This window comes from Aethalodelphis obliquidens, unplaced genomic scaffold (assembly GCF_003676395.1).
Source record: "Aethalodelphis obliquidens isolate GAN/ISIS:26980383/991018 unplaced genomic scaffold, ASM367639v1 scaffold37, whole genome shotgun sequence".
Taxonomy (NCBI): Eukaryota; Metazoa; Chordata; class Mammalia; order Artiodactyla; family Delphinidae; genus Aethalodelphis; species Aethalodelphis obliquidens.
The window spans coordinates 274,693-302,026 of NW_020837981.1; the positions used below are offsets into that span (position 1 = coordinate 274,693).

The 27,334-nt window shown below is 50.6% G+C and overlaps 1 protein-coding gene across 4 annotated transcripts in view; it reads right to left on the reverse strand.

Annotated features, from left to right (window-relative positions):
• GPRIN2 (G protein regulated inducer of neurite outgrowth 2) overlaps window positions 1-27,334 on the reverse strand; it is a 41,625-nt gene that overhangs the window by 6,960 nt on the left and 7,331 nt on the right. Inside the window, exons 1-2 of one of the 4 annotated variants that reach the window (XM_027129640.1) lie at window positions 6,564-7,353; window positions 3,444-5,972 (exon numbers count right to left, since the gene is read on the reverse strand). The exons of 1 other annotated variant lie outside the window; for it this stretch is intronic. The gene's annotated coding sequence lies outside the window, so the exon portion shown is untranslated. Of the gene's footprint in view, window positions 1-3,443; window positions 7,354-27,334 lie in introns of those variants that run through there. 2 more of the 4 variants (XM_027129639.1, XM_027129638.1) reach the window with 2 other exon arrangements.

Below are 27,334 nucleotides of genomic sequence, written 5' to 3' on the forward strand. Positions count from 1 at the left end.
ACAAAGCCAATAACAATCACAGTGATGATAGTAAAAAAAATAGCTCCCAGTGCCCAGTCACCCACTGTTTGCCAGGCGTGTGCCATCTCCTTTCCAGCACTGTCTCATTGAATAGTCCAAGCAACCTCATGACATATGTCATCTGGGACGTATGAGAGAGGTTTAGTGACTTCCTCAAGGGCACACAGCTGGTAAGTGGTTAAGCCAGGAATTAAACCCAAGAGTGTCTGAGGGTCTCTGAGCTCCCTCTGAGCACCGTGCAGACCTCTATCCCAGACACCATCACTCTCCACTGTCGTTCTTTTTTACTTACTGTTGCCATGGCTCAACTGGAGTCCCAGAACCCGGTGCAGCGCCTGGCACTCCCAGTGGGGCCCACAACATGCCAGTGGAACAGGTAAATGAGTAGGAACAAAGCCTGGATGTCCATCCCACCCGACCTGCTTCTTAGCAGCTTCATAGGCTGCCCAGAGTCAAGAGGCCAGGAGGAGCGCCTGCTGCGTGGGAAGGCTGTGGTCACAGATAGCCCCTGGCAGGCAGACAGCCACGGAGCCCCAAGGCCAAGTGTGCCAAGGAAGCCCCATCTGGACAGCCTACACAGCTTCTGGCTGAGCCTCACCTACCCTGGACCCTCCTCACAAATAGGTCCTTAAGAAGCCAGGCCAGGCCCTGGCCCCCCTAAGGAAAGGGTGGGACAAGGCTGGGGATACCCTCAGACTCCACCAGGAGCTGGTGAGAAGCCGTCAGTGACAAGGGTCCCGCTGTGCCTGCCTCACCAGATGGCTGTCTAGTGTCCAGGGTTAGTCATCACCCAGTGAGAGAACAGTGACCACAAAGACACCGGGGGTGGGGGGAGGAGGTGTATTTCTGTCGGTTCCCTTCCTCAGCGCACCTCCACAAATGGCAGGTGACAAAACTGAGACCTGGAGCAGCTCAGAAATGTCAGAGACCCACAGCTGAACCCTGGCTGGCCTTCCCAGCCCGAACGAGGAAAGGGCTTCGAGGGAAGTCACTCGAGTTATGCCAGGGAAAGGAGGTTTCCCACACACCCTACCACCAGGAAGAGGGGCCTCTCAGGAAGCAATGGAGCTGACCAAATGGACCTTGGAGCCAGGGGCAAGCAGGTGGGGCAAGGGGTCTGCTTCCAATCCAGGCTCTTCCCCTTCCTACATATGTGCACTCAGGTGGACCCCTAACCACTTTGAGCCTCAGTTTCCCCAATCTGCAAATCGGAAATAAATCCCCACCCTGCAGGGCTGTAGTGAAGACTGAACGTGATGGCATATGGACTGCCTGGAACAGTGATTGTTAATAATCTTATCTTTCTTCCTCCCATCAGGAGTGACTTGTGCTCAAGGTATCACAGGACTAGTACTTGGGGTTGGGGGGGAGCAGAAAGATGGCTTTTAGGAAGACATCGAGACACTCTATAGGTTAGCCTGGACTCGCTTCTTAATCTTTCCTACCCTCACCTCATCCTAGGACCTAGTTACCAACAGTGTTCCCAATGTCTCCATCATCACACTGTTTCCAAGTCTATTTTAAACCTCAACTTTGAAGGATGCCCATGCACACGCTCATACCTGCATGCATACGGACACACACAGGTTGGAGTCTGCATTCTAAGTGCCCCAAATGGCATGTCCATCTGCCTTAAAAATCATGGAAAAGGCTCTGGTTTCATGCAAAAAAGAGACCCTGGGAAGATGTTTTAGCACCAGTTAAAGCACAGGCACAGAGGTATCCAAGACCCCTAGTGTTCTTTAGATGACCCTGTGATGTTCTCTCTCCTGCCCCATTTGATGCCAGTCAAATTTGCAATGTGGCCAACTCCCTGTGGCCAAGGCAGCACTCTCCTGCTGCCTCAGTTCTGCTTGTCAGCAAGTGGAGGAGCAACCAGCCTCACATGCAGCATTCAACCAATATCATTTGGAGTAAAAAACTCCAGTTCTGCAAAAACTTCCAGTGGCCCAACCACAGAGAATGCTAGGTTGACCTGGTCAGAGGTTCCAACTCCTGCTGTGTCGCCCTAGCGGAGGAGCCCAAGGCCTCTGGGGATGAGCCCAGGGGGATTACCAAGGCCAGTGCAAGCAGGCCCCACCGCAGACCACACCTGCGGCATCCATTTCTTCTCTTTTAAGGGACAGGCATTTAGATGATGACTTCTGCTTCCAGCAAAACCAAGACAGGAAGAAGCAAAGCTATGTGGTCAGGAGGGGAAACTGCTCATATGTTGAGATGTGGATCTTACCCCTCAGGGACCAGGGAGGGATACACACCACCCAAATCCTTCACTGCATAGTAAGGGTGTGGCAGCCTCCAGCAGGTGGTCTGATCCATCCCAGCAGCAAAAGAGGGACCGACAGGACCAGACTGTTTAGGGCCAAAGTGGGGGAATGCAGCGGGGAGCATTCCTGAGCTACTGAGAGTGTTTAGAGGGACAAAACGTACCCATCACAGAGCCTTAAGAACAAGATGCCCAGCTCACAAGCTATGCGGGAAAGGATTCTGGGGTAACAGTGGGGCAGAGGCCCCAGGACCCAGCTCTGCTCACCACAGAGAAGCCTAGGCCCCACCAGCCCCAGAGCTTCCTCCCCTGAGGAGGATTTGCCCATACTTCCCAGGAGGAACCTGGGATGGAGAAGGTCAGCCTCCAGGCCCAGCTGCCCCAAACCCGAAGCAGCCCAGGTGGCTGGTGTGTCCCTACCTGTGTGGCCACGGACACCCAATGAACCAGCATAGGCCCACGCCCCAGCCGTGGACACACCAGAGGCCGACACACAGGCCCGTTTGCTGTGTGAGCCTGCAGGAAGCAGCATCCGCGCAGCTGCGCACCGCACAACAAACGTACAGGCTGTGGAGCCTAAGGCCCGAACACACCACACCACACACTCTCCCCCAGGGGCAAGGGTCCCTGCCCTGACCCTCCCACACAAAGCCCACCGGGACTCAGGGAGAAGGTCCTCAACGCGATCCCCCAAACTAGGCTACAGACCTTCCCAGCAGCAAAGACAGTGACTGAAGGAAGACGGGGCTGTGGGCCAAGGGGGTAGGGATGGAGGGCAGGAGGAGTGAGAGGGAAGGGAGGTCTGGGGCTGGGGGCAGTGGGAGGAGGGTGGGATGGGCGGTGGGGATGGAAAAGGGAGGAGGAGAAACCATAGGAACAGGGGTGGAGGCAGAATGAGACGGAGTCCTGGGCAGAGTATTGAGAAATGGGAGGATGGGCAGAGGAGACGTGGAAGAGGGGATAAGAAAGGCAATGAGACCAGAGAACGGAGGGATGCGGCCATGGGGGGCGCTGAGCACTGGGCGGGGGCCGGGATGCGGAGGGTCCGAGTGCAGGGAGAGGTGAGGAGTGGGGTTCCGGGGCGCAGGAAGGGGAGGCGCCGCCCATCCCACCCTCCTTCGCCCTAACACTGGCGAGAACGGAGCTGGCCTCTCACCCTCTCGCCCGCCCAAGGCCGCGCAGGCCGGCGGAAGCGCTGCTCCTGTGGCCGCCACAGGTGCCCGGCGCAGCGGCCCAAGATGGAGCCGAGCCGGACCTGGCCTGGGCCGAAGACGCCGCCAGCCGCGGTCCGCCCGGCCCGCGGAGCCAGCGCCGGGGAGGAGCCAAGGGGTGACTGGAGGCCGGGGTGGGGAGCCGGGGCAGACGGGACGAAGGGGGCGGTGGCCCTGCTCACCTGGGCCCGCCCCGGCCTCCACCGCCCACGTCGGCGTCCCGGCCCCGCCCCCGGCCCTGCCCCCGCCCCCACGGTCTCTCTGGTCCCCGCACTATCCCCACATCCTACAGCCCCACGAACCCTCCCCTACTCTGCCCCGCGAGCCCCCAGTCCTCCTTCCTGACCCCCTCCTCGCGGCACGTCCCACTGTCCCGTCTTTTCGGCCCCGCCCCCACCATGATCTCCAGTTTTACAGGCCTGTCCAACGACCCCCAACCCAAGACACCCATCTTCCCGACCCGACCCCGCCGTCCCCAGTCTCATAGGCTCGGCTCCCCACAATCCTCCAGCCCCCGACCCAGCTCCCCAGCCCAAGTCTTCCTAGCTCCACCGCCTCGGTCCTTGTTCCCCTCCGTCACCACGCCCCGCACAGAGGTCTACAGCCGCTCTGGAGACCCCCTTTCTCACGGTCCGCACCGTGTTCTTGGTCACCCGGGCCCCGCCCTTCACAAGTCACGGACTTCCCACCCTGCCCTCGAGAATCCCAGCGCTAGGACCTGTCCCCTGGGATAGTCGGTCGGGTCCCTCTTCGTCCCCGCCCTGCGGACGTTCATTCTCCAAGCCCTGGACCCCAGAGTCCGATCCTCTCAGATTCACTCTCGCAGACCCCAAGACCGACCCTGGTCCTTTGCACTCCGCCTCCACGGCCCCTCCAAGACCCAGGTCTTGTCCCCAGAGCCCTCCACCCGGCCTCCACAACCTAAACCTAGATTCCATGCCCAGAGTTGCTTCCCCAGCTCTGGCCCCAAAGCCCGTATTCTCCCACACCTTTCCTCATCCCTTTCCTTGCCCATGTCCCTGTCTCCACCTTTGTCCCCAAACCAACCCAACTCCTGGCATTCAATCTTCAGCCCGCTCCCAGGGACCCCAACAGCTGGCTTGTGCATTGACCATGTGGGAACGGGCCGACTCCGCCCAAGCTCGCACCCCTTCCTGCTGCTCTCTGCAGCCCCAAAACGCCCTGTCTCACTCTGTCCCGGCCCTACGATGCCAGGAGCCAGTCCAGGCCCTGGGAAATCCCGATCCTGCCCTACTAGGATGGGGGCCTGTGAGCTCAGTTCGCTCAATATCCCCCAATCTCTGACAACCACGGGCTCCTTACACACAGACTCCCAACAGGCGTCCACCAGCCCAGACTGATCCTGACCCCTTCCACCCTTGAGATTCCTACCACCCTCCCCCCAACCCCCAGGGCCCCTTGTAAGAGAATCTTGTCGTATCTCTGGGCTCTGAGAATTGAGCCCCAGTGTCGACCCTCCTCTGTTGATCCCAGCTTCAGGGACCACTGATTTGCCTGCCCAGCCCTTTGCTGAGGGGGCTGCACCCCTCTGGTTCAGTGGTGGAAGAGGCAATACCATCTCTACTGCTCTTCCAGTTTGGGAAGACCTCAGGCCCCAGCCTCACTTCTCCGGTCTCCACCAGCCCTGCGCCTCCACCCAGCATCAAGAGGGGACCTGCAAAAAGTTCCCCAGCCATTGGAGAGTGGAAAGCCCAGGCAGGAGCCTGCACCATTCACTTTCCGTAGCCCCTAGCCTGGCAGCTAGTCCAGAGGAGGGGGCGTGCGGCACTATGCAGCAGGTGTGGCTTGGCCCTCACACCCAGCTGCCCCCACCCAATGCCTTGGTGTGTTCTCTGCATGTGAGACCCCTCCCAGCCTTAGTACCCCTCTCTGTAGCTCTGAGTTGCCCCTCATCAGTTTGTCTCATAGACCAAAGTACGCAATGGATAAACAGTCATTCCCTCGGTATCCGCGGGGTATTTGTTCCAGGCCCCACCGCAGATATCAAAATCCTCAGATGGTCAAGGGCTATAGTCGGCCCTCTATATCTGCAGGTTCCACATCCTTGGATTCAACCGACTGCTGATCGTGTATTAAGATTGCCATCTGTGGTTGATTGACTCCACACGAGCAGAACCCATGGATACAGAGAGCCGACTATACCACCATGTCACACACAGCATTTGACCCTGTGGGTCATGCCCTCACGCTTCTCTGCCCAGATTTTAATGACGGGCATCACTGTCTGCTCCCCCCAGCCTGAGATCCTGCCACTTAGGGCCTGGAAGCATTGGCTTTACCTTCTCTGCCCACCCACCCCAGCCCTCCAGTTACAGCATCAAGTTGGGATCTCACTCACTGGTGAAGAGGGTGGGGTTCTGCTCAGGAAGACTCAGACTGTCCCAAGCACCCCTTTCCAGTGGGGTCTCTTTCCCAGGGTCTAGCAGATGGCGGGCCTCCTCACCATACACAGCCTGGCAGGGGGATACGGCCAAAAGGGGGCATGTTGGGGGTTTGTTTGCTGAGACCACCACCCACTCCTGCCCCTGCCCAGGAATTAGGGCCCCTCCTCCAACATCTCATGACTCTTCCTCTTATTTCCTTTGTAGGGAAGTCAACAGAGTTCCAGGAAGGGAGGAGCTATGTGGGGATATACTGAGAGTTGGTGCCTCAGACCTGGGGTTCCCAGCTCCCTGAGCATCAGAGAGCCCCCCGAGAACCTCACTGCAAGTGTTTCAAGGATCCCTGCTTGGAGGTGGGTGTCAGCAGATGTCTGCCATGCTGGATGCCCGCAGATACAGCCTGACTGAACCTGCCATTAGGGTCTCTGAACAGCACCCTGGCCTTGGCCCCTTGTCCCACTGGTCCTCTTCTTCCATTTGTGGCTGGTCATGGGAGCTCTCCTGGCTGCAGTGGCTGCCGGCAGAGAGCCCAGGATGGAGAGTCAGACAGGGATGACAATCCCAACACCCCTGCATATTCACTGGTTCTGTGATCTCACACCCAAGCTAAACCATCCCTCTCTCTGGGCATCAATTTCCTCATCTGCAGATACTTATTCTTACCTCACAGGACTATAGGAAATAGAGAGTTTGTTTAAGTGTTCTGTAGAGTCTTCTTGCTGCTATCAGTCATCTGATCAAATATTTATCGAGCTTCTCCTTTGTTCTGGAGATACAAGCTAGGACTGCATGGGGTGGGGATGGGAGTGGAGTTTGTTGATTGCTTTGGTAGAGAGAGAAGGCGCTTGACTTAGGACCTCACGGGCCAAGTGCCATTTCCTGAGACTCAGACCCTGACAGAAGAGAAGCAGGTATGGTGGGCTCAGGAGTTCAGTGGGGGCATGCTGGGATGGGTGGGACAGCAGGTGGAGAGGCGAGTGGCACATACAGGACTGGGGTTTGGGCTTCCCCAGGAGGTCTGGGCATCATGGGCACAGGGGTCCCTGAAGTCACAGGAGTGGATAAGGTCTTCAGGGAGAGTGTGGAGAAGAGGACCTAGGACCCACCTGTGAGTAACCAGGTGGCAAAGGACTGAGAAGGAGCAGCCAGAAAGGAATGAGGGAAACCGGGACATTGCTGTGACCCCGGGTGCTTAGAACAAGCAGCTTCAACGAGGTAATGGAGCCAGAGCCACTGGAGTCAAGGGGGAAAATGGAAGACAGTGCTTGTGCAGACAACTCTTTTAAGGATGGCCGTAAAGGGGAAAGGAAAAAAAGGTGTTACTTGGAAAGGGGTGTGGGATCAAGAAAGAGATTTTTTGGTGTTGGTGCTGTTTTTTGGTTTGCTTTTTTTTTTTGGCTGTGTTGGGTCTTCGTTGAGCACGGGCTTTCTCTAGTTGCAGCAAGCAGAGGCTACTCTTCGTTGTAGTGCGCAGGCTTCTCATTGCGGTGGCTTCTCTTGTTGCGGACCACGGGCTCTAGGCGCATGGGCTTCAGTAGTTGCGGTACATGGGCTCGCGGGCTCTAGAGCGCAGGCTCAGTAGTTGTGACGCACGGGCTTAGTTGCTCCGCAGCATGTGGGATCTTCCTGGACCAGGGCTCGAACCCGTGTCCCCTGCATTGGCAGGTGGATTCTTAATCACTGCACCACCAGGGAAGTTCTGGTTTGCTTTTTAATATGATGCATCATGTAGTGAGTTTCCTTCATTTCAAGAAACAGAAAACAACACTGGTTAAGTTAAGCAAAAAAGGAACTTGTTGGAAGATTGCAGAGAGCCCAGATGGAAACTAACGCAAGAGAGCTGGCCTTGGTCCCTCCAGACAGGAGCCAGGCGAGTGCAGACCCCAGCAGCAAGGGCCACCCCACCATCTAGAAGGAAGGGTTTCAGTTGTTTGTCTTTCGTATACCTCTCAACTTGAGATTTAAAGAACCGGGGAAGCAGGAGCTCATTTGACTGAGCTTAGGCCACATGCCCTCTGTCCTTGGACGGTGAGAGGAAAACCTGGCCGAAGGCATCTCTAGGAGCATCACACAGGACCCACCAGGACCGCACACACAAGGCATTTTCCCCAGAAGGAGGAATGGAGACTGGGTGGCCAGACACAGACAGATCACGGCACATTGTAACAAACTGAATATATTTGACAGTGGGGAGAAGGGCCCATAGAGAGGGAGTGCATGAAGAACAGGAAAGAGTGGGGATCACTGCTGGCGTAAGGTCCCCAGTGGGATCCTGAATGTGGTAAACAGGAGTCAGGCGATTTCTGTGTGTAACCAGGGGGCAAGAAAAAATGATGGGGTAATACCTAGGTGGGGCACTAGGTTTGGAAGTGGAAGTTCGTTGATCTCTGTTTTCTTGTCTGATGGTTCTGTTTTCTCTGTGTAATAAAATGCAAGATCACGTGCTGAGACAAACAGGGGAAGATGGAAAGGTTGGAGGGGCAAGGAGGGAGGAGGAGGTTTGAAATAGTTGTTGCAGAAAGTGGAAGAGACTACTGGCCAAAGAAATGCCATGGAGGATCACCAAGAAATATTGGGGGCCACGCAAGTTTGGAACCAGAAATCATAAAGAAAGAATCTTCATCAAAGAAAAACAAGTTTTAGTTAAGACTCACAGTTATGAGAGAATTAGAGAGTTAAACTTTAAAAGGTGCTTTTGGGACTTCCTTGGAGGTCCAGTGGTTAACACTCTGCACTTCCAATGCAGGGGGTGTGGGTTCAATCCCTGGTCTAGGAACTAAGATCCCACATGCCAGGTGGTGTGGCCAAAAGATAAGAATGAATGAATAAATGAATGAATGAACGAATAAATAAATAAAAGGTGCTTTTGACGCATCCCCACTTAACCAACTTGTGGAACGAGTCAAGGTCCTCATTCCTTCAGTAAAGACGGTGAGCAAAGCCTTCTGGATGCTGGTAGCCAGGAGGACACACTTTAGCTGGCTGGGCACCTCTGCTCTCCCAGCTGAGTTGCTGGCTTACCAAGAGTCAGTTGAGTTTGTATCCAAACTTACTTATTCCAACCATATGTGTTATCATTATTCAAGGTAATTAAACAGCACATGAACCCATGGAATATGAATATGAAAAGAAAGTTTTGTTCCTGTGAAAACTGGGTTAAATGCTCTGGAAAGCAAGTCATCAAAACTGCTGCCAGTTAAGTGTGGGAAAGGCAACTTGAAAAAGCGTAAGAAGAAAGTCATAACATCTAGACAAATTCTGAATCAGATTGCTCCCCATATGTCTCTGAGTTAACTTGCCTATTAACCAATCATTGATCAGAACTGAACCCTGAGTAAAAGGGTTAATGTTTAGGCAAAGAAGAGAACTTACTGAATCTAGCTTCAAGCATTGCAAAATTCAAAGGCTCTGTCTCTCGCACTCCTTCCCTCTGATCCCCTCTGGGTTAGAGTCATTCTCACCTGGGCTCTCTCCTCTTGGGAAACAAGGGTTGCCGGCAGCCCCAAATCTACATCCTCATGTCTCTGGATCCACAAATCAAATCTTACCGTGCTTGACAATCCTGGGCCAGGGGGGAGGGAGTTCTTCGATTGGCCAGCGTGTGTCGTGTGCTACTCCCGGGAGGGTGGGGACATTGTGCTATGACTGACAGCCCCTCCAGGGTCCCAGAAGGTGGTGAAGATGCAAGATGCTGTTGCCAGACGAAAGGGGAAGTGACACTGAGCTAGCTCAACAGTGACCACTGGGGCAGCAACTCTGGGAGTCTCAGAAAAGGAGACGCTGAAAGTTCAAAGGTGTCGATGTGTCATTGCCTAAGGAAGAGAGAGCTTCGACTAAGTGGAAAGGTATATGCTTGTTTTTCAGACAAAAATATCCCTAGAGTGTGAGAGACTCTTCTAGCCATAAGATCCATGAGTGAAAAGAACCTCCTGGAGAGAGAAGACTCCCTGGGACCTGGCATCTAATAGATGCTCACTGAAGGAACAAAGGAAGGAAGGAAAAGAGGGAGGGAGGAAGGGTTGAAAGGTAGTTTACCCAGGAGTACCTATTACCACCTCAGTTTACTCCACAAAAATTTTACTGAGTCCCTGATAAGTGCCAGTCCTCAAGGCCTCTGTGATGGGAGATTCGGGGACAGCAATGACAGACACACAGACAGACAATTAGATCATGGTGATTAAAGGAGGCGGAAGGGGCTGGGGCACAACAGGAGAGAGCCTATAAATAGACCTCTGTTGCTTTTTGCTCCCCGCCATCCATCCCCCCATTTCATTTGGAGGATCACCCCAAGACCGAGATTGCTGGTCATCCCCCAATATTTATTCTCCCTTTCTATAGTAATAGAACTCCTCTAGCCAAGAACATGACTACCCAGAATAAAAGCCACATTTCCCAGACACGGTGCTACGAGGCCTGCCAAGGGCCTAGGTTGTGTCCAGTGGGATGTTAGCAGAAGTGATGGAGTGCCATTTCTAGGTCATGCCCTTCAGAAAGAATGTGCCTTGGGACTTCCCTGGTGGCACAGTGGTTAAGACTCTGCGCTCCCAATGCAGGGGGCCCAGGTTCAATCCCTGGTCAGGGAACTACATCCCACATGCATGCCACAACTCAGAGTTCGCATGCCACAACTAAGGAGCCCGCCTGCCGCAACTAAGCTGGTGCAACCAAATAAATAAATATTAAAAAAAAAAAAAAAAGAATGTGCCTCGCCCTTTCCCTCCTCACTGGATGGGATGAAGTCATGGCATTAAGCCAGTCTGTACCATTCAGATGAGGGCAGGGCCCTAGGGATGTCAGAGCAGCAAGCTAGAAGGGGCCTAAATCCCAACACTGTGCATGGCCTATCAGTCCTGGACTATCTATGACCGAGTATCACATGAAAGAGAAATTAACCTCTAGCCTATTTGAGCCACTCTTTGGGGTGCGGGCTGTCTTGCAGAAAGAAAGCTTATCTATTCATTAACAACAATTTTGACCTGGAAGGGAAGTGCTGCGGGTAACAAACTTAAAATATGTTCTAAATACATATTATTGCAGGCTGGAAAGCCAGAAACCCATGTTATGCCACACGAAAGCAGTTAATAAACTGATTCCTCCAGTGCCTTGGAAAGTCATCTGTAGCTCTAGGGAAATGGTTGAAAATTTCAGGATGTTGAGGTTTGCGGGCTGCTTCTTGCCACTCTCAACAAAGTCCTACATGAGCCAGAAGGATCTGGATAGAGGTGGCAGCGTGCAGGCAGAGATGGGGGTTGGTGTGCTAGGAGAAGCTCTCTTTGCCTATTGGCTACAACCTAAACTGAAAAGGTTTTCAGGTTGAAAAATCCTACTGCTTCTATAGCGCAAACTGAGGCAGATATAGGAGATGTTTCTGAAGAAGTGGTATTGGCAAGAGGCAAGACCATGGACCCCTGTCTTTCTCAAGTACTTTCAGTGAAAGGTTCTCAGTGTGACAGTGACAGTCAGCTCACTGGCAAAGACCAGGTGGGGGATATTGCCTTCCAATCCAAGCTGAATGTTTTCACTGGTCTCAAGTTGAGAGGGTGGTGAACAGGTATATCATATAGGCTCATAAATAAAAGACCAGAGTTTTAAATTCTCTTACATGCCCAAAACTAAGATTTTGAGGGACATGTGTTTCCCAAAAAACCACAAGCCCGGCCAGCACCAGCCTGCGTTGTTGACTCAAAGCAATGAATCCCAACTCACGAAACCCACACCAGCAGGAAGTGGGCTGAAAAGCTATGCAGCCCCTAGAGGGGTGCACCTTCGATGCCCACTTCAGATGGGGCCACAGAAGAGAGTGAACAAAGTGGGGAACAGTCCTGGAGAGAGGACCTTCATCCAAGGAATTTGCTCCACACCCTGGGATTCTTTGCTATTTCTGCGCACCAAGATTGGATGACAGCAGCCAACCAGTGGCTGCAGGCGTTTCCATTTTCCCTTCTTCTGGACAGGGGTTCCTACTGTGTTATACTGTTCTAATGTACTGTTGTATGTTGGGTGTGATGAGGCAGCTAACTTGTGTATGCTGGGCACTGCACCATGAAGAACTACATCCAGACCCCACACTGCAGGCTGTCCATGCCCAGATCCCAGGCTGGGAGCTGGGTACAGGCACTGGATGGAACTTTGGGGTTGTCTTCCCCCGGGGGAGGACATTTGAAGCTTTGGGAGAATGGAGCACACAGACATTTGGTTGGCCAAAGGGACAGACTGGGAATGAGACTGCTAATTGGCCCCTAATGGTCATGATCTCCTTCTTCTATCTGGGGACATGGAAATCCAGGGGGAAAAAAAGACAATATTTCATTATCTTCCTGAAAGCTATGTTTGGCCAAGTAACTGACCAGTAGGACTGAAGTGTGGAGAGGCAATGCCTGTGACCAGAAGGGGTGAACCCTCCTCTTTCTCTTTTCTGTTCCCATTGGCTGGGTGGTAGAGATGGTGAAACATCTCATACCACACAGATACCTAACACCTAGGGCTAGTGAAGCAACAAGATAGGAAAACACCTGGGCTCCCAGGCTGCTTACCTACACACAGGTAAGAGAGAAAGAAACTTCTATCTTGCTTAAGCCAATCTCACCTGAAGTTTCTCTTCCAGCAGTTCAACCTGTATGTTACAAATTACTCACCCTCTCCTCTCCTCCATGCCCATGTGCTTTGGGTGGGTCTCAGGAGGAAGAGCATATGACGAGGCCTAAGCCAATCACTGCATCACATTACCCTGGCCGCAGAGGTTGTTCAGGATAATAGGCCTGTGTCCCACTTAGCGCCAATGACATACAATAAAGAATTTCTCTAGGAGTCTTGAGAAAGAAACTCACTCACTGGGACTTCCCTGGTGGCACAGTGGTTAAGAATCCACCTGCCAATGCAGGGGACACGGGAGTCCTCAGGAACGAGCAAGACAGATCCAGAAATATCCATTACTGCATTGCTTCCTTCCTGGAGCTAAGTGCACCATCTAACCTCTTGACTTTCCTCTTTTCCACTCTTTCTACCAACCAGAGACCTCTACTGACGCAGAATTCCTGCTGCTTGGACACCTTGAATCACCAAGGCCCCAGCTCCTCCTGGTGGCATCTCTTAATGCATCCTTGCGTCTTCCTCTGCAGCTAGCTGCCTTGCTCCTGCCATCTTTCCAAACTCCCAGTTCAAACAAGAGGAATCTGATAGACATATGTGATCTTTAATGCCAAAGAAAAGCTCACAAGTCCTGCCCAGCCGATGAACTCAGCACTTTAGACCATGTGGCCCTCTCCCACCCAATGGCCACATGGTCTAAAACATGTCCACCTACTAGCTGTCCCCTCTGCTAGGGCTGTGGGCATAGCAGGTGCCACCACTGATGTATTGTACTTCTACATAGAAGTACATTAGCCAGGGCTTCCCTGGTGGCGCAGTGGTTAAGAATCTGCCTGCCATGCAGGGGACACGGGTTCGAGCACTGGTCTGGGAAGATCCCACGTGCTGCGGAGCAACTAAGCCCGTGCACCACAACTACTGAGCCTGCACTGAGCCTGTGCTCTAAAGCCCGCGCGCCACAACTACTGAAGCCCGCGCACCTAGAGCCCATGCTCTGCAACAACAAAAGCCACCACAGTGGGACGCCCACGCGCAGCAACGAAGACACAATGCAGCCAATAAATAAATAAATAAAATATAAAATATATTTTTTTAAAAAAGAAGTGTATTAGCCAGTGTACCCTTTGGACTTTGAGAGGCAAAAACCCAACTCAAATTGGGTGAAGCACCAAAGGACTTTTCTTTGGCTCTTGTAAGGCAAGAGTCCAAAATCAGGTTTGGCTGAATCCAGAGGCTTAAATGATGTCAGCAGAACCTGGCACCTCGGAGCTTCCCTGGTGGTGCACTGTTTAAGAATCTGCCTGTCAACGCAGGGGACATGGGTTCCAGCTCTGGTCTGGGAAGATCCCATATGCCGCAGAGCAACTAAGCCCCAAGTGCCACAACTACTGAGCCTGTGCTCTAGAGCCCACAAGCCACAGCTACTGAGCCCACGTGCCACAACTACTGAAGCCCGCGCGCCTAGAGCCCATGCTCTGCAACAAGAGAAGCCACCACAATGAAAAGCCCGTGCACCGCAACAAAGAGTAGCCCCCACTCACTGCAACTAGAGAAAGCCTGTGAGCAGCAACGAAGACCCAATGCAGCCAAAAATAAATAAATAAATTTATTTAAAAAAAAAAAAAAAGAACCTGGCACCTCTTCGTCTCTTTTAGCTCGACTTTCCATACGTTGTTAACTCAGCAGCTCCCGGATTAGATCCTCACAGCTCTAAGTCCATGGAAAAGAGTTTTAGGAATTGAGAATAATGTCAAATTATTGTAATAGCTATTATTGTTATTATCACTCCCAACAGTTCCCCTTAAATTCTAAGTCTGAGTCATAATAAACTAACATGAGTCACTGCCCAGCTCTTCACTCATCACCATGGCCTAAGGAATGCAATGTTCTGACTGGCCAGGTCTGGATCAAGCTCTAGAGTCAAGGAGAAGTCAGCCGACCCTAAGAATAGAGGTCTGAGAACAGAGGAGAACACATGGATTTTGTCACCAGAAGAAGCAAGAATTGATTCTGGACAGGCAAAAACACCAAATATCCATTGCAAGCTGCACCTTTGGCCAACGACATCCACTCCTATCCTTCCTCCCATAAACATACTTGTTAAAATATTCTTGCTTAAGATAATGAATGCAATTTTACCATATGCCACCGAAACTCTACTCATATCCACTGCAACAGAAGACCACAGGGGACCTAGATTCTCAATCAGTGACTGCCTCCAGCTCCAGGTCTCTGGGTGATGTGCAATGCTTTCAGGGAGCCCAGAAAGAACTGTACTAAGTGAGGCTCTGAGGACTAGAGAGCAGAACCTAATGGATGATCTCTTTAGCATGCAGGCGAATAAATTCCAATCAGTTTCCAATTCGTCTGGATTATTCCACTCAAGATTCAGGTTTCAGACTGAAAGCATCTGATTGACCTAATCTGCATCCCATACCCAAACCCCCTTGACCAGGACAGAGTGCATCTGATGGAAGAGGGAACATGGTTTCTGTTATTCTATGAGGGAAGCAGGTATACATGGCAGATCCTCACCACATCTATTTCTAAGACTTGACAAAGAGATAGAGACACTGCTGAAGAGCCAGCTGGTGGGAGGGTGGCTGAGTCAGTGGGCTCAGATGTGGCATCAATGGCTGCTCCAGATATGCAAGCATCCCTCATGCCTGAGAACCTATGGACTCAATTCTTTTTATGAGGCCACTAAAACAGCCCTTGCTCTGGCGAAACTGGGACATTGTTTGTGCCATTTCAGGCCAGGGTGTTGGTTCCTTGCTGATCCTATCATTATATTGCCTGAGGACCAAATGATGGACACTGCTGATTGCTTACCTGTGTCAGGATAGGCTAGGTTACATGGCAATAGCAAACCTCGTGAAAATATCAGTGTCTCAACTAAACAAAGGCCTATTTCTCCCTCTTGCTTTATGTCCATCATAAGTTGGCAAGAGAGCTCTGTTCCTCATAGTTCCTCAGGAACCCAGGCAGCTGGAGGCTTCTTGACATATGCTTTTACAGGCACCACATCGATGGAAAATGATGGGGAATCACGCACCAACTCTTAAAGCTTCCACTAGAAAGTGGTATGTGTCACTTCTACTCATATTTATTTCATTGGCCAAAGTAAATCACACATCCATGCCTAAGCCCCAAGCGGAGGTTTGTACCACCTGCAGGAAAAAAGGAAAGCCAACTGCACTGGCCAGGTACGCACACAGCACTAATGACAAACACTACCCAAGTTCTCTCTTCTTCTTTCTTCCTAACAGAGTCACAGTTTTATCCAGGATGACAATGTGCCCAGCTAAATATACATTTCCTAGTTTCCTTTGTAACTAGGAGTAGCCCTGTCACCTCATGCTGACCAATGAGATATAAGAGGGAATCATCAGTAAGGAAAGCTAGATGTGATATCGTAAGATACAGCAGTCATGCTGTGACCGTAAAGACAGAGCTACACAATAAGGAAGTCAAAGGAAGGGAATGAGGGAGCCTAGAATCTTAATGAAATCCTTGAGTGGCTGCCTTTCCCTAGGCTGCCAAACTCTGGGCTGCTTGTTACCCAAGAACAGTAAACCCTTATCTCTTTTATCCACTGATAGGCGGGTTGTACAGTGTTTGCATTCAAATACATACCTTATTATTTATCTTCTTTGTGTTTGAAGTTTCTCACTGTGTGTCTTTAACATGGACTTTGGATCACTCAACACTGGCTTCAAATCTAGGCTTGACCAATTTCTAATTATGTGTGCTTTGGTGGATAACTAAAGATACATAACTAAGGTTCTTTGAGCCTTAATTTCCTTATCTATAAAATGGGAACAAAAACCCTGTGACACGGACAGCCATCTCTGAAGTCCCTCGCCCACCTCCCACTGTAAGACTGAAAAGTCAGTTACCTGCCTTTTTCGTCTCCCTTGAAACCAGCATGGCTGTGTGTGGGTCTTGCCCATGAGGTATGAGTCAACATGCTCAGGGCTTTCTGATGGAAGGAGAGAAGTGAGTGAGGAAAGAAGCACTTATCCCACCCATGTCCTCTTCCTTCTTTTTCTGCCTTTGAACTTGGTGATAGAGAACACCACGCTTGGTGCTATAGTAGCAACGTTGCAACTTTAAGCTGACACATGCTGAGATGGCAGAGCAGAAAGACACAAGGAGCCTGAGTCTTTGATGATACTCTTTGCCGCACCAAATCTGAGGCCATCTAGCTCCAATTTCTTGTTAAGTAATACTATATTTCACCAATTCTAAGATCCACATTCTTTGTCACATGTAATACCTCTAAAATCAAGTCACATCTCACAAACGATTTGATAATAAAGAATTGCTTCAGGGCTTCCCTGGTGGCGCAGTGGTTGAGAGTCTGCCTGCCGATGCAGGGGACATGGGTTCGTGCCCTGGTCCGGGAAGATCCCACATGCTGCGGAGCGGCTGGGCCCGTGAGCCATGGCAGCTGAGCCTGCGCGTCCAGAGCCTGTGCTCCGCAACGGGAGAGGCCACGACAGTGAGAGGCCCGTGTACCACAAAAAAAAAAATTGCTTCATAGTTTGATAGCATTTTTTTCTTATGCAAAGAAGGTAGTGTACTAATGATACATTTCATAATCAATGGCATCTTCAAGTTAATAAAATATGGTAACCAATCTCCTTATGGTTTAAGCCACATTTAGTCAGGTTTTCTGTAAGCTGTAGCCAAAATAATTCCTAACTGATAAAAAAAAATACATACTATAACATAAAAATCAAACTTATGGTCACCAAAGGAGAAAGAGTTGGGGGAGGGATGAATTAGGAGTTTGGGATTAACGGGTACACACTACTATATGTAAAATAGATAAACAACAAGGACCTACCGTGTAGCACAAGGAACTATATTCAATATATTGTAATAACCTATAATGGAAAAGAATCTGAAAAAAAATATATATATATATATATAAACTGAATCACTTTGCTGTACATCTGAAACTAACACAATGTTGTAAGTCAACTACACTTCAATAAAAAGTTGTTTGTTTTGAAAAGAAGAAAACTTCATAATCTGAAAAATAAATACCTACTATAGAGGGTGGTTATGAAGAATGAATGAATAAAATAATGTAAGTAAAGTATGTACTTTGTGTAGACAGTTTTCAAGGGATGGTATTTGGTCAGCGGCTCAATATATATATATGTTTTTTATTAGAGTATAATTGCTTTACAATGTTGTGTTAGTTTCTGCTGTACAATGAAGTGAATCAGATATATGTACACATATATCCCCTCCCTCTTGGACCTCCTTCCCATCGCTCCCACCCTACCCATCTAGGTCATCACACAGCACCGAGCTGAGCTCCCTGTGCCCTACTGCAGGTTCCCACTAGCTATCTATTTTACACATGGTAGTGTATTTATGTCAAACCTAATCTCCCAAATCATCCCACCCTCCCCTTCCCCCTCTGTGTCCACATGTCCATTCTTTATGTCTGCGTGGGTCATTTGTAGAGATGTGGCTCAATATCTTTTTATATAAATTCTTTTTTTCCACCATGTCCAACAGTAAACACACATACACATGTATACATATACACTCACTTAAGAGGGGTAGATGCCCAGAAAATAAGGCCAGGTAAACAAACTCTGAGTTACAAGTTTGGCCCACGGAGAACTCAAAGCGGGTGGCAATCTTGTATCATTTGAGATTCTTGATTACAAATGGCAGATACCCATCCAAACTTGCTTAAGTACAAATGGGAATTTGTAGACTCACCTAAGAGAAAAGTTCAACAGTGTTCTGGCTTCAGACATGGTCTGATTCAACTGTCACCAGGACCCAATATTTCTCTCCCTCTGATCTCTGGTCACCACAACTCCAAGATGATCCTGTTCTCATCGGGCTCTTTTCTAATCATGCAAGATTCCTGCGTTATATTCAAGGTGTTCGGGAAGAGCACCTGTCTCTCTCCCACCATTGTGAGGAAAAATGGGTTACATCTCATTGGCCCTGATCATCCCTGTGCCTGTGTCTTTCTGAACCCATCACTGCACCCAGGAGAGGGAACTGCAGAGGAATCAAGGCCAGCTCCAAAACAGAGGGTGGGGTCAACCACACCTGAGCCATCAGCACTGAGACAACACACACAGGGTACCATTTTAGCAGAAGAAGGATGAAGGATGCTGTGTTACAACAACCCCAGGTATCCTCCTGAGCCTTTTTCTCTCTTTCCCCTAAATCCACTACCAGCACCCAGGCCTTGGAGCTTTAGCACCCCACAACAATTAAGGCTGGTCCAGGGACTTCCCTGGTGGTGCAGTGGTTAAGAATCTGCCTGCCAATGCACGGGACACGGGTTTGAGCCCTGGTCCGGGAAGATCCCACATGCCGCGGAGCAACTAAGCCCTTGCGCCACAACTGCTGAGCCTGCTCTCTAGAGGCCGCGTGCCACAACTACTGAAGCCCGTGCACCTAGAGCCCATGCTCTGCGACAAGAGAAGCCACCGCAATGAGAAGCCCGTGCACCGCAACGAAGAGTAGCCCCCACTTGCCGCAAACTAGAGAAAGCCCACGTGCAGCAATGAAGACTCAACGCAGCCAAAAATAAATAAATTAAATTAATTAATTTTAAAAAAAAGATTAAGGCTGGTCCAGGGAAGACCAAAGTCAGCCAGTAAGGAGAAGTGGCAAGACCATCTACCTGAGGCCACAGCTGCAAGGTTTGTGAAGCAGGAGAAAGGATGCAGCTCGTCAAAGGTGAGCCCTGCTCAGCTCCCCACTCTAGTCTCACCAAAGTAATCAACAAGAAAATGATTGTGTTTCAGTCAACTCTTGCTGCCTACAGAATCTCTTGGGCAGTAAGCATTTATATCACCCTTCCATGTCTGCGCCTTGGCTGGGGTAGGTTGGCATAAGCTGACCTAGTTGATTCCAGGCTCCCAGACCGGTTTGGATCTGCTCCACAGATCTCTCATCAGTCTGGAACCAGCAGCTCCCTGGGTCGTGCTCTTCTCACCTCAATGGCAGAAGCACAAGAGAGCAAGGCAAGTCCAGCCTTTGCTCGCCTCATCTCCGCTAACGTGCTATTGGCCCAAGCAAGTAACAAGGCCAAGCTGAAGGTCAAGTAGAAGGGAGGTGAGTTTCCCCACTGTGTGCAAGAATGAGGAAGTATAATTCCAATACAGGGAAAAGAGGACTTGGGACGGATAATTTAATCTGCCACAGAAGGTACCCAAAGAATAACCTTCCCCACAGGCTCAGCACTTTTACTGATTTGCTCTGTATAGTGAACGCTCAGCCTTGAGCCCTAAAGTCCAATAAGATAGCCTTGTCCCTCATCACATGATCCATTTGGAGGGGGGAAAGGAGTAAGATATGAGAGAGCCCTGAGCTCTCTATGGAGGCCACACCTGGAATGGAGCAACATTCAACAGAGATTTCTTCTCTTCTGTCCACTGCCCTCATGCCCTCAACAGTCTTGATTTGAAACTGAGCAGGAATCTGTGGGGCCCTCCTGGGTATAAAAGCCTTTCTGTGCTCCCCATTTCTTTCTTTCTTTCTTTTTTTTTTCTGGCTGCATGGGGTCTTAGTTGCAGCATGTAGGATCTTTAGTGGTGGCATGGCATGTGGACTCTTTGTTGCGGCATGCGGACGCTTGCGGGATCTAGTTCCCGGACCATGGATTGAACCCGGGCCCCCTGTATGGGGAGCGTGGAGTCTTACCCACTGGAGAACCACGGAAGTACCCCCCATTTCTTGCTTGTAGGAAAAAGGCTTCAGACCTTCCCTGAGTTCCAAAGAGCAGATTCAAACAGTTACTAATTAGGAAAATGAGGGAATGCAGAAACAAATTCCTGCAGTCAAGAAACAATAGTGCAGGGACTTCCCTGGTGGTCCAGTGGTTGAGACTTCGCCTTCCAATGCAGGGGGTGCGGGTTCGATCCCTGGTCGGGGAGTTAGGATCCCACATGCCTCGTGGCCAGGGAACCGAAACATAAAACAGAGGCAATGTTGTAACAAATTCAATAAAGACTTTGGAAATGGTCCACATCAAAAAAAAAAAAAAATCTATAAAAAAAAAAAGAAACAATAGTGCAGCTTGGGGCAGGGTCCTGGTTCCTCCTTGGGGAGGGTGGGGGATATGAATAGCAATTTGATACAAATCTTTGAGTTCTTCTACAGGAACTAAGGCTCCCACCCAAGCGGAGGATGGTGACTACATGCTGAGCGTAAGCACTTGGACCCCAGGCTGGTCAGAACTAGATAGAAAGCTGATGACTGAGATTCCTGGAACATCACCCTGTTATCTCACCACCAGCAAGTCAGTAGAAAGTCACATACCCTGCAGCCCTCCCCCAAATTTGCTTTTAAAACTCTTTCCTGAAAACCATCGAGGACGTTAGGCTTTTTGAGCCAGTTCTCCTTGCCTGGCCCTTGCAATAAACCTTTCTCTGCTCCAAAATCCAACATCTCAGCTTGTTTGGCCTCACTGTGCATTGGGCACACAAACTTGGGTTCAACAACAGATTCAGTCTTCAGAAAAGCCCGGCCCAGGTAATACATCTGAAAACCTGAGCTAGAGTTAAGTCTTCCCGTCTCCCATAGCCAGGGCCAGCCTCAGGCAACCCCCTGATCTCTGAGACAGTGTTGTGGTCAGCATCTTCTACTCTCTCACCTTGCCTACTGCAGCCTTCTGAGGTCAGAGCATAAGGAGAGAGGAAAGGAAGAGTAGGGGACGTCCTTTCTTTTTTTTTTTTTTTTTTTGCGGTACACGGGCCTCTCACTGTTGTGGCCTCTCCCGTTGCGGAGCACAGGCTCCGGACGCACAGGCTCAGTGGCCATGGCTCATGGGCCCAGCCGCTCTGCGGCATGTGGGATCTTCCCGGACCGGGGCACGAACCCGTGTCCCCTGCATCGGCAGGCGGACTCTCAATGACTGCACCACCAGGGAAGCCCCCAACAAATGAATCAGAAGCCACTTGCTCACTTCTCAGCCCCTAGAAAGTTTCCCGCCTACTTCCTTCTGCTGCAGCCCCATCACCCCAGCTCTTCCGTTCATGTGGCCCACATCCGATCATGGGAATCATGCACACAGCCCGCATCCTGACAAGCTCCAGGAGCCCCAGTGGTAATTCCCTGTCACTCAGACCCACATTCCCACCACAAGTGGCACATCTAGTCCCCGAGACCCACAGCTCTTTGACCCTCATTAGAGGGAGGGCAGCTACTTCCCACCACAGCAGCAGATTGCTCGGGCCTCTGGCTCTCTCTCCACCATCTCAAGCCAGAAGCCACAATTGCCTGTGCGCACCAACCACCAGTTCATTTCCTCCCAAAGCAAGCTCTCAGAGTGGTCCTGTTGAAGCCGAAGCTCCCTGGGCTGGAGGGGAGGGTGTAGCTTCCCCCCTGCCCCGCTTGCCGAGGGTCCCACGTCACAGCCCAGCCTTCCCCATGGCATCTCCCAAGTCCTCTCTCTCCTCCACTCTCCCAGCCTTTTCTTTCCCACTATGGGCCAGTCATCTAGCTGGTTCTCAGCCGCCTTTGAAAATCGACATCATCGTCTACCCCCACCCTTTGGAGTTCGATTGCTAACTTCTTAGTATCTCAGCCAAAATGTCAATTTAACAACTTGAAATATCAAAAGAAAAAAAATTTTTCCCAGCAGCCCCCTGGAAGATGTCTTCATGGATCTCACTGGCTAAAACACAATCCTATGGCCACCCCTAGCTGCAAAGAGGGCTGGCCAAGTCAGAATGTAGCAAAGGGAGATGTGGGTGTCAGGAATGGCTCAGACCCTCCAGATGCATCCCTGGGGGCCAAGCACACTGCTGCCTCTAACAAAATCTGGGTTCCACTGTGAGCATCGGAGAAGCTGGAGGAAGGGTTGGGGTGGGTGTTGAAGGCTAAGTAGTAAATTAACTGTCGTTTGTCACAAATGGCCCTGGTCGATAAGACCCTACACTCGAGTGGCCAACAATCCTTGGGACAGCTGCCTGGTCAGAGGTGACAATTCAGAAAGGGCAAGCCTTGCATTGATCCCTGATTTCTGCTCTGAGGGGCAGCCTTGGTGGTCAAGGAACCCGGAGCTAGAACAGCTAATCAAACCTGGCCAGCCACTCCCTAGCCTCATCTCCTCAATGTCCCGCACTTTCCACCTGAGTAAAATGGGAATAAGAGCTTCACAGAGCTTGCTGTCCCCACCTCCCATTCACTTCCTGCCCTGGCTAACAATTAATTAAGAGTCTTAGTTGCAAATATCAGAAATCAACTCATACTGGCTTAAGAAAAAAAAAAAAAAAAAGGTAATTTATTGCACCACCCGGGATAAATGGCACAGCAGGACCAAGAGCGAGACAGCTTCCTCAGGCCTCCCACGCTGCTCTGAGCTCTTGTCTCACACACACTCCTCCACACGGGCGCTCCCAACATCCCCAGACTCAGCTCCTGCAGCTCAACAACTCCCACCAATAAAGGGAGTGATTCCACAAAAATTCCAGGATTGATTCCGATTAGGTCATGACCCCACCCTGAACCTATCGCTGTGGTCTGGGTCATGTGCAAAGCTCCAGAAAAGAAGCAGGGGGGAAAGGGAAGAGATCGGCTTCTATCAGCTACTACGTGGACAAGGAGAGGAGAGAGTCGTTCCCGAGAAAGAAGAGGAAGGACGCCGTTGCCAGGAGAGGAAAAAGGCTGCCAACAGGGAACAGGAAGCAGGGAGAACTGGGCAGGGGAACAGAGAACATCCCTGGGAGGCAGGAGTGAGCCGTGGGCTCTGGGCTGCACCCTGGGACCCTGGGTGGTCGTCCATAGGATGGCACACATTTGGAGCCAGCATGGTGGAGTAGGGGAGAAGGAGGGGACTTCTGACCTGACAAGGACAGATGCTCCCTCCAAGCTCCTCAGCAGAAGGGGTTATGGGAAATTCAGGTTATGGGAAATTTATTAGGGTGGCTGAGGCCACCCTAATAAAATCAGAGAAAAGCGATGATGCTGGTGGGAGAAACCCTTCTCCATCTCACAAAGAGGGACCTGGGGTGACTGGGCTGGAGTTGACATAAATGTCAGAAACACAGTCTTCCACACGTTTCTCAGCGTGTCCTTTATCCTGCTCTGGCCTCTCTGTTCCTAAGTGATGACAGATGACACTTCTTTAGACAGGGCTGATTCTTAAGGTTAATTGAAAGTGGCCTTTTGCGTGAATCATCCATTGCACTGAATTATTAATCACCTGCAGACATTTGCAGGCTTTTAAACACTTGGACTTCCTGCAACCCTCCTTGGAAATGCTTTTTCCAGTGGAAATATGACTTCCTTTTGGCCACGGAAAACAGAAACATTGCCTGCTGCTGTTTCCAGATTTCCCAGCTCCCAGGGGCCCAGTAAGGAGCAAGATCTGAAAACAGGAAGCAGGGCCGGGGCTGCAGGCAGACTCAGAGCCCATTCTTTTCTGCGGAGTTGGCTCCAGGCCAGCCTGGTCTCAGAGCCTCCTCGGGACAGTGGACAGAGGGAGGCTGACCACAGTGCCTGTGGCTGTTGGCCTTGTTCATGGTCATCTCCACAGGAAATGGTGTCCAGGGGCCTTGCATGGGCCCTTCAGTGGGTCAGTGGGGAGGAAGGAATGAGGAGGGCCAGGTGTCAGGTCCAGCTCTACCACTTACTGGGTGGGCCATGGAACCTCTTTGATTTGGTTTCCTCGTCTGAAAAGGTGGTCGCTGCTGGACAGGCTGACACAAGGCAGGGCTCAGTGGGATCATGTACATCAAGCCTGCATCATGGGACTTCCCTGGTGGTCCAGTGGGTAAGGCTCTGCACTCCCAATGCAGGGGGCCTGGGTTCAATCCCTGGCCAGGGAACTAGATCCCGCATGCATGTCACAACTAAGAAGTACACATGCCGCAAGTAAAGATCCCACATGCCACAACAAAGATCCCACATGCCGCAACCTAAGACCTGGAGCAGCCTAAATAAATAAATGTTAAATAAAAAAAAGCCTGCATCATGATAACCAGAACATAAGGAGCAACAAGGAAGGTGGATTTCCCTCCTGCCATCTGCTCTCATTTTCTAGTGGAAGAAGAAAGACTCAGAACTCAGTGGGCTGGCTGGACATGTAAGGGGCTTGCAGGCAAAGTAAGTACAAGCCCCAGCAGCTGGTGTCCAGGGCTAGGTCAAGGAGCTCCTATCAGACCCCGAAGGGTGAGCCCAAGATGTGTGAGCCATGGACAATGGTGGCAGAAGCCAGGAAGCAGCTCAGCCTGAGGGCACAAGCTCTTCATCCACCATTCAGCACAGCCTTGGCCGGGAGGTGGATATTGGGAACGCTGAGATAAATAAGACATGGCCCTCTGCCTTCACGGAGGTTCTGGTCTGCCAGGGAGAGTGAGCTGGGGTATCAGTCACAGACACAGACTCCTATAAAGCAACATGGTAGCTGCAGGTACAGTGAGGACAAGGAAAGGGTGATGAAGGGCTTCCTGGAGGAGGAGGAGATACTAGAGTCTCATCCTGAAGGATGAGCAGTGAAGAAGGAGAGGGGGCCCCTGGATATCTCAGGCAGGGAGAGGGCAGCATAATGAAAAGGCCCCTGGTGCATTGGCAGAGCTGTCAGAAGTATTTCCACCAGTCTGGGCCCTGAGCATTGCAGAGGGACGGGGGGATATGGGGTGTCCCGGTGGGTGAGAATGGGGAGAGAAGCCTGGAAGAAATAAGCTGGGGCAGGGGTATAGGATCGAATCTAAACTACAGAGAGAAAGTTGATGAGGGGAGGCATGACGGAGACCTGGGCCAGGTTCTTGATGGTGATGGAGATGGATGGAGGAAGAAGAGGCAGGACTTGGTGACTGCTTGGTTATGAGTGGTGAGGGAAGGAGGCCAGGGAGGAAGATGGCGCCCTGGGAAGGCACAGCGCAGGGCTGGGGGAGGATGGGCAGCTCTGGGCCTGGCACTTCCTGACTGGCCACAGGCATTGCCTTTTCCAGGAGTACCCACTTCCCCACCCCACACCCAGAAGGGCCCCAGGGCAGCTCAGGCCCAACTGTGGAAGTGGCTGGGTATGAATGTGTGCCATGCCCATCAGGGAGAAGTGGTCAGGCAGACAGGACAGTCGCGAGTCAGGGGGGGAGGGGTATGCTGTGGTAATGAGGGGTCATGGTGGCTGCAGGATTGCCATCTGGGGGCACATGGGCCTTGCTAGCTGCCTGGTCCCAGCTTAGGAGCAAGCTGAGAGCTCCGGGCAGCAGGAGGAAGGAGAATATAAACCATCTCTCCCAGAGGGCTGCCCAGACACTGTGCTCAGCACAACAAAAGCTCCAAAGATGTCCACTCCCTAGTTCCTGGAACCTGGGAATAGGTTACTTTGTAAGGCAAAAGGGACTTAGTAAATATGATTAAGTTAAGCATCTTGAGATGCAACATCACTAATTATTAGAGAAATGCAAATCAAAACTACAATGATGGGGGCTTCCTTGGTGGCGCAGTGGTTAAGAATCCACCTGCCAATGCAGGCGACATGGGTTCAAGCCCTGGTCCGGGAAAATCCCACATGCTGCGTAGCAACTAAGCCCTTGTGTCACAACTACTGAACCTGCACTCTAGAGCCTGAGAATCACAACTACTGAAGCCCGCGCACCTAGAGACCATGCTGCACAACAAGAGAAGCCACCACAATGAGAAGCCTGCGCACTGCAATGAAGAGTAGCCCCCGCTCGCCACTAAAGAAAGCCCACACGCAGCAATGATGACCCAATGCAGCCAAAAATAAATTAATTAATTTAAAACCATATGGTAATTAATTACCATATGACCCAGCAATCCCACTACTGGGCGTATACCCAGAGAAAACCATGATTCAAAAAGACACATGCACCCCAACGTTCATTGCAGCACTATTTACAATAGCCAGGTCCTGAAAGCAACCTAAATGCCCATTAACAGACGAATGGATAAAGAAGATGTGGTACATATATACAATGGAATATTACTCAGCCATAAAAAGGAACGAAAGTGGGTCATTTGTAGAGACATGGATGGACCTAGAGACTGTCATACAGAGTGAAGTAAGTCAGAAAGAGAAAAACAAATATCGTATATTAACGTATATACGTGGAATCTAGAAAAATGGTACAGATGAACCTGTTTGCAAGGCAAAAATAGAGACACAGACGTAGAGAACAAATGTATGGACACCAAGGGGGGAAAAGGGGGATGGGATTGACATATATACGCTAATATGTATAAAATAGGTAACTAATGAGAACCTGCTGTATAGCACAGGGAACTCCACTTTGCTGTACAGTAGAAACTAAAACAACATTGTAAAACAACTATTTCCCAATTTAAAAAAAAAAAAAGGACCTTGAGATGGAGAGATTATCCTGGATTATCTGGGTGGGCCCCATGTAATCACAAAGGTTCTTATAAGAAAGAAGGGGACTTCCCTGGTGGTCCAGCGGTTAAGACTCCACGCTTCCACTGCAGGGGGTGCAGGTTCGATCCCTGGTCGGGGAACTAAGATCCTGCAAGCCATGCAGTGAGGCCAAAAAAAAAAAGAAAGAGGGAGACAGCACCTTTGGTCAATTAATCTGTGACAAACGTGGCAAGAATATACAATGGAGAAAAGACAGCCCCTTCAATAAGTGATGCTGGGAAAACTGGACGGGTACATGTAAAAGAATGAAATTAGAACATTCTCTAACACCATACACAAAAATAAACTCAGAATGGATCAAGGACTTAAATGTAAGGCTGGACACTATAAAACTCTTAGAGGAAAACACAGGCAGAACACCCTTTGACATTAATTGCAGCAATATCTTTGCGATCCACCTCCTAGAGTAATGAAAATAAAAACAAAAATAAACAAATGGGACCTAATT